At 37.7% G+C, this 8020-nt stretch overlaps 1 pseudogene; it reads left to right on the top strand.

Moving 5' to 3' along the window:
• Positions 1 to 1737: 1737 nt before the first annotated feature.
• Positions 1738 to 2601, top strand: LOC132015149 (protein SET-like; annotated as a pseudogene).
• Positions 2602 to 8020: the final 5419 nt, after the last annotated feature.

Genomic DNA, 8020 nt, shown 5'->3' with positions numbered 1-8020 from the left:
CATTTCTTTCTTGGTTTTCTAACATGAATTCCAGGCATTTGTTGGGTATTCCCACTAGAAAAGGTAAGCTTCTTAGAACTGGAACCGTGATTTTACTTTTTATTTATTATTCCCAAAGAGAAGCCAGTATAAATAAAATAAATACTTTTGTTGACAATCGAGGTCTATGTAGAGGCCATTCTTATAATCAAGAGATTGTGAAAGCTCTCTCTCTCTCTCTTTATCTATATCTCAAAAACATAATAGGAAGGAGGTGATTCAAGAAGGCCATATGGGGAGATCCTGAACTCACCTTCTCCCACAGACAAAACAAATCTATAGATACATAGGGAATACTTTCCTCTAAAAAGTCCTGAAAACTAAATGACCAGCATATCCATAACAAAGAATAAAAGGACCAGATTGAGATAGGAGAGTCAAACACTCTCATCAAAAACCCTACCCCAGGTGTGGTAACCCACTATTAGGAGAGGCAGGCAGAGAGAGAGAGAGGAGAAAGCAGGTTCTCTGCTGAGCAGAGAGCCCGAGGTGGGACTCGATCCCAGGACCCTGGGATCATGACCTGAGCCAAAGGCAGAGACTTTAACCCACTGAGCCACCCAGGTGCCCCTCCCCTTTTTTTAAAAGGTAGCTCTCTAACTCTTAAGTTCTGCATTAGAGAAAAAATACCCCTAAACATAAAACAAACAGGAATTATGTTCAAGAGAAACATGTAACTGTAGGGAATGGAGAACCTACCCATAAAGGGTTACAGAGACTCACCCTGAGAACATTGCCAAAGAAGCTACTTGAAAACTACCTAGAGTACATGTGAAATAGATTTACTTACTAATCTTAAAGTGATGGCTAGAGAGTCAGGGACCTGTTGGGATTCTCTCCAGGGATGGAAGAACTGGTGAGCACTGTTTTTTGCAATTCCACTATATCTTGCCAATCCCAGTATTAGAAGATGACATTTTAACACTCTTCCTCTAACCTGTTAGCATGGGTGGATTAGCCTCAGCCCTCTACAGCCCAGCTGCACCACAACTGGCTGGGCAAGGACCCCACCCTTCCTCCTTGGAGTTATGACTGTGCCACAGCTGGGGCAAGTCCCCACCCCACCCCCACACCTAAAGCCACAGCCTTGCCAAAGCTGGCTAGCACATGCAGTCCACACAGGGGACATCCCTGGAGCATCTGGCTCTGGTGACTATGAGGATTGTGATCCTGGGCCCCATGGGTCATCTCTTATATAAGGCCATTCCTTCAATATTGGGAGAGACAGCTTTTTCACATAATACAGAGAAGCAAACACAGAATCGGGCAAATAGAGAAGACAGAGGAATATGTTCCAAACAAAAGACCAACAAAGCCTCAGAAAAAGACTCTAATGATATGGAGATAAGTAATTTACCAAAAAGACTTCAAAGTAATGGTTAAAAAGATGCTCATCAAACTAGGGAGAAGAATGAATGAACATAGTGAGAATTTCAAAAAAGAGATTGAAAATATAAGAAAGTACAAAACAGAACTGACAGAGCTGAAGAATATAATATCTGAACTGAAAAATTTACTAGAAGGGTTCACCAGCAAATTGGAAGAAACAGAAGAACAAATCAGTGAGCTGGAAGATGAAGCAATGGAACTCATCCAGACAAAGAAGAAAACGAAAATAAAGTTTAAAGAAAATACCTTAAGAGCAATCAGAGCTTCTAGACGTGCCTCTCTCCCAGTTTCCTGGAGTTTCCTCACAGCATGGCCCCCAAACGCCAGTCTTCACTCCTGCCTCAAACTAAGAAACCGAGACAGCCTCCTGCCCCCAAGCCAGGGCAGACGTCAACATTTCAGCACTTGCATAAAAGAGAAAAAGAACAGCAAGAAGCAATTGAACATATTGATGAAGTACAAAATGAAATAGACAGACTTAATGAACAAGCCAGTGAGGAGATTTTGAAAGTAGAACAAAAATATAACAAACCCCACCAACCATTTTTTCAGAAGAGGTCGGAATTGATCGCCAAAATCCCCAATTTTTGGGTAACAACATTTGTCAACCATCCACAAGTGTCTGCACTGCTTGGGGAGAAGGATGAAGAGGCGCTGCATTATTTGACAAGAGTTGAAGTGACAGAATTTGAAGATATTAAATCAGGTTACAGAATAGATTTTTATTTTGATGAAAACCCTTACTTCAAAAATAAAGTTCTCTCCAAAGAATTTCATCTGAATGAGAATGGTGATCCATCTTCAAAGTCCACTGAAATAAAATGGAAATCTGGAAAGGATTTGACGAAACGTTCAAGTCAAACAGATTAAAGCCAGCAGAAAGAGACAGCATGAGGAGCCAGAGAGCTTCTTCACCTGGTTTACTGACCTTTCTGATGCAGGTGCAGATGAGTTAGGAGAGGTCATCAAAGATGATATTTGGCCAAATCCATTACAGTACTACTTGGTTCCCGATATGGATGACGAAGAAGGGGAAGGAGAAGAGGATGATGATGATGATGAAGAAGAAGAAGGATTGGAAGATATTGATGAAGGAGATGAGGATGAAGGTGAAGAAGATGAAGATGATGATGGGGGGAGTAAGGAGAGGAGGATGAAGGAGAGGATGACTAATGGAACACTGATGGATTCTAACCTTCCTTTGTAAATTTTCTTCAGTCCCTGGGAGCAAGTTGCTGTCTTTTTTTTTCCTTTTTCTTTTCTCCTCTCGTGCTCATTTGCCCTGTTTTTTGAAGTCTCCTTTTTCTCTCCTTTTATACCATGGTTCTCAGCTTATTTTGGGGGGAAAGACCTTGAGCAGAATACAGTGGGAAAAGAATCTCTACCCCTTTTTGTTCCAAATTCATTTTTGTCCCTTCCTGTCTCAAAAAAAAAAAAACAAAAACTTTATGGAATCAACACCACCGTGCTCTGTGGGAAAAAAGAAAAACCTTCTGCTCCCTTAGCTCTGCTGGAAGCGGGAGGGTGCTAGGCCCCTGTGTAGTAGTGCATAGAATTCTAGCTTTTTTCCTCCTTTCTCTGTATATTGGGCTCAGAGATTACACTGTGTCTCTATGTGAATATGGACAGTTAGCATTTACGAACATGTCTACTTTCTCTTGTTTAAAAAAAACTTTAAAAAATGGGGTTATAGAAGGTCAGCAAAGGGTGGGTTTGAGATGTTTGGGTGGGTTAAGCGGGAATTTTGACAACATGACTTCTCCTTAGGCATGTTTAATTGTGATGTTTAACAGACATCCTTGAAGTTTAAGATGACACGTTTAAAATAAAAATCTCTCCTAATGATGACTTGAGCCCTGCCACTCGATGGGAGAATCAGCAGAACTTGCAGGATCTTATTTGGAATTGACATTCTCTATTGTAATTTTGTTCCTGTTTATTTTTAAATTTTCTTTTTGTTTCACTGGAAAGGAAAGATGATGCTCAGTTTTAAACGTTAAAAGTATACAAGTCAGTGTGTACAGAAATCAGTGGCTTTCTTATACACTAATAATGAAAATACAGAAAGGGAAATTAGAGAATCGATTCCATTTACTATAGCACCAAGAACCATAAGATCCCTGGGAATAAACCTAAGAGGTAAAGGATCTGTACTCGAGGAACTACAGAACACTCTTGAAAGAAATTGAAGAAGACACAAAAAGATGGAAGACCATACCATGCTCTTGGATTGGAAGAATAAACATTGTTAAAATGTCTATACTGCCTGGAGCAATCTATACTTTTAATGCTATTCCGATCAAAATTCCACCAGTATTCTTCAAAGAGCTGGAGCAAATAATCCAAAAATTTGTATGGAATCAGAAAAGACCCCAAATCGCTAAGGAAATGTTGAAAAACAAAAATAAAGCTGGGGGCATCACATTACCTGATTTCAAGCTTTATTACAAAGCTGTGATCACCAAGACAGCATGGTACTGGCATAAACAGACACATAGACCAGTGGAACAGAGTAGAGAGCCCAGATATGGACCCTCAACTCTATGGTCAATTAATCTTTGACAAAACAGGAAAAAATATACAGTGGAAAAAAGACAGTCTCTTCAATAAATGGTGTTGGGAAAACTGGACAGCTGTATGTAGAAGAACGAAACTCGACCATTCTCTTACACCGTACACAAAGATAAACTCAAAATGGATAAAAAACCTCAACATGAGAAAGGAATCCTTCATACTACTAGAGGAGAACATAGGCAGTAATCTCTCTGATATCAGCCACAGCAACTTCTTTCAAGATATGTCTCCAAAGGCAAAGGAAACAAAAGCAAAAATAAACTTTTGGGACTTCGTCAAAATCAAAAGCTTCTTCACAGCAAAGGAAACAGTCAACAAAACAAAGAGGCAACCCATGGAATGGGAGAAGATATTGCAAATGACAGTACAGACAAAAGGTTGATATCCAGGATCTATAATGAACTCCTCAAACTCAACATACACAAAACAGGCAAACATATCAAAAAATGGGAAGAAGATATGAACAGACACTTCTCCCATCAAGACATACAAATGGCTATCAGACACATGAAAAAATGTTCATCATCACTAGCCCTCAGGGAGACTCAAATTAAAACCACATTGAGATATCACCTTACACCAGTTAGAATGGCCAAAATTAACAAAACAGGAAACAACATGTGTTGGAGAGGATGTGGTGAAAGGGGAGCCCTCTTCCACTGTTGGTGGGAATGCAAGTTGGTGCAGCCTCCTTGGAGAACAGTGTGGAGATTCCTCAAGAAATTAAAAATAGAACTTCCCTATGACCCTGTATTGCACTCCTGGGTATTTACCCCAAAGATACAGATGTCGTGAAAAGAAGGGCCATCTGTACCCCAATGTTTATAGCAGCAATGGCCATGGTTGCCAAACTATGGAAAGAACCAAGATGCCCTTCAATGGACGAATGGATAAGGAAGATGTGGTCCATATACACTATGGAGTATTATGCCTCCATCATAAAGGATGAATACCCAACTTTTGTAGCAACATGGATGGGACTGGAAGAGATTATGCTGAGTGAAATAAGTCAAGCAGAGAGAGTCAATTATCATATGGTTTCACTTATTTGTGGAGCATAACAAATATCATGGAGGACAAGGTGTGTTAGAGAGGAGAAGAGAGTTGGGGGAAGTTGGAAGGGGAGGTGAATCATGAGAGACTATGGACTCTGAAAAACAATCTGAGGGGTTTGAAGTGGCGGGGGGGTGGGAGGTTGGGGTACCAGGTGGTGGGTATTATAGAGGGCATGGATTGCATGGAGCACTGGGTGTGGTGAAAAAATAATGAATACTGTTTTTCTGAAAATAAATAAATAAATTTAATAATAATAAAAAAGTGTACAAGTTGCTTTGTTACAATAAAAATAAATGTGTACAAAAAAAAACAGAAAATACCTTAAAAGACCTATAGGACAACATCAAGTAGAATAACATTCCCATGATAGGGGTTCCAGAAGAGTGAGAAATATGCAGGAAACTTATCTGAACAAATATGGACTGAAAACTTCATTAATCAGGGGAAGGAAACAGAAATACTGGTCCAGGAAATCCAGAGACCCACACCAAGGCACATTATTATTAAAATGTCATAAGTTAATGATAAAGAGAGATTCTTAAAGGGAGTAAGAAAGAGAGAGAGAGGGAAACAAAATTATTACATACAAGGGCAACACTATAGCACTCTCAGCAGATTTTTCAACCAGAAACTGCAGGCCAGAAGAAAGTGGTATAACATACTCAAAGTACTAAAAGAAAAATATTTCCAACTAAGAGTACTCTGCCCAGTAAGGTGTCATTCAGAATTAAAGGAGAAATAAAGAGTTTCCCAGACAAACAGAGGTCAAAGGAATTCATCACTACTAAACTAGTCTTACAAAAAAATTGAGAGGAATTTCTTTTAATGGACAAGGACAAAATTAGCAGCAAGAAATTTTGAAGGGAAACAATTTTATGAGTAAAGCAAGCATATGATAAATGCAGTAGAGCAAATACTTAAAAAACTCATATAAAGGTTAAAAGACAAAAATAGTAAAATCAACATATATAAAAAATTAAAGGGACTCCAAAATAAAGAGATGTAAAATATGAAAACATATATATAAAACATGAAAGGGGGAGTTCAAATTTAAGTGTTCAAAATATGTTCAAATTTAAGTGTCATTAACTTAATATATGCTGCTGTATATTTAGGATGTTATATATAAATCTCATGGTAACCACAAACCAAAAACCTTTAATAAAGAAAGTTAACAATCACAAGCAAAGAGAAAAGAGAAGAAACAAAAAACAACCAGAAAACAATTAACAAAGTGGCAATAAGTACATACCTATCAATAATTACCATAAATGTAAACAGTCTAAATGTTTTAATCAAAAAAAATGGGGTGATAGAGTAGAAACAAAAAATAAACCCATCTATATATTGTCTGAAGACACTCATCTCAAACCTAAATATACATGCAAACTGAAAGTAAAAGAATGGGAAAAAAATATTCCATACAAAAGAAAATGAAAATAAAGTTGGGGTAGCAATACTTATATCAGACAAAATAGATTTTAAAACAAAGACAGTTATAGAGACACGGAGGGCATTACAAAATGATAAAGATATCATTCCAGAAAAGGATATAAAAATTATAAATACCTATGCACCTAAGATTGCAGCACCTAAATCCATAAAAGAAATATTAACAAATATTTAATATCTGTCACAAAGGAGTTGACACTAATGCAATAATAGTAGAAGAATATAACTCCCTACTTGTCTCAATGTATAGAAGCATCCAGGCAGAAAATCAATATGGAAACAGTGTCTTTGAACAACACATTAGACTGGATGAACTTAGACACACACAGAACATTCCATCTGAAAACAACAGAATACACATTCTTTCCAAGTATTCTCCAGGATAAATCACATGTCAGGCCACAAAATGAGTCTCAATAAATTTAAGAAGATTGAAATAATACCAAACATCTTTTCCAACCATAAGGGTATGAAACTAGAAGTCAATTACAAGAAAACCTGAAAACAAAAACAAAAACAAAAAGACATGAAGGCTAAACAACATGCTACTAAACAACCAATGGATCAATGAAGAAATCAAAGAGTAAATTTAAAAAAATACATTAAGACAAATGAAAATAGAAACACCACAATCCAAAATTTTTGAGATACAGCCAAAGCAGCTCTAAGAAGGAAAATTTATAGCAGTATAGGCCTCAAGAAGTAAGAAAAATCTCAAACAATCTAACCCTATCTCTGAAGAACCTAGAAAAATAAATAAAAAACAACAACAAAAAAAAAACAAAGCCTAAAGTTAGTAGAAGGTAGAAAATAAAGATCAGACCAAAAAATAGAGACTGATAAAATAGTAGAAAAGATCAATAAAACCAAGAGCTGGCTTTTTTTTTTTTTAAGATTTATTTATTTGAGAGAGCTAGTGAGAGAGAGAGAGAGAGAGAGAGCACAGTGGGGAGGGGAGAGGGAGAGAGAGAATTCCAAGTACACTCCCCACTGTGTGTGGAGCCCAGTATGGGGCTCAGTCTTACAACCCTGAGGTCATGACCTGAGCTAAAATTATGAGTTGGGCAGCTGGGGCACCTGGGTGGTTTGGTCATTTAAGTGCCTGCCTTTGGCTCAGGTCATGGTCCCAGGGTCCCTGAGATGGAGTACCACACTGGGTTTCTTGCTCAGCAGAGAGCCTGCTTCTTGCTCTCCCTCTGCATGCTACTCCCCCTGCTTGTGCTCTCTCTCTCTTGATCAAATAAATAAAATCTTAAAAAAAAAAAAAGAGTTGGATTATCAACCAACTAGCCACCCAGGTGTCCCAAGAGCTGTTTTTTGTTTTTTGTTTTTAAAGATAAGCAAAACTCATAAAACTTTTGCCAGACTCATTAAGAAAAAGAGAGAACCCTAATAAATAAAATTAGAAATGAGAGAGGAGAAGTAATAATCAACACCACAGAACCAAGGATCGTAAGACACTACTACAAACTATAATATGCTTATGGACAATTTAGAAAAAAAATGGAAT

Source organism: Mustela nigripes, chromosome 4 (assembly GCF_022355385.1).
Source record: "Mustela nigripes isolate SB6536 chromosome 4, MUSNIG.SB6536, whole genome shotgun sequence".
NCBI classification, from domain to species: domain Eukaryota; kingdom Metazoa; phylum Chordata; class Mammalia; order Carnivora; family Mustelidae; genus Mustela; species Mustela nigripes.
This window is presented reverse-complemented; position numbering and strand designations above follow the sequence as displayed.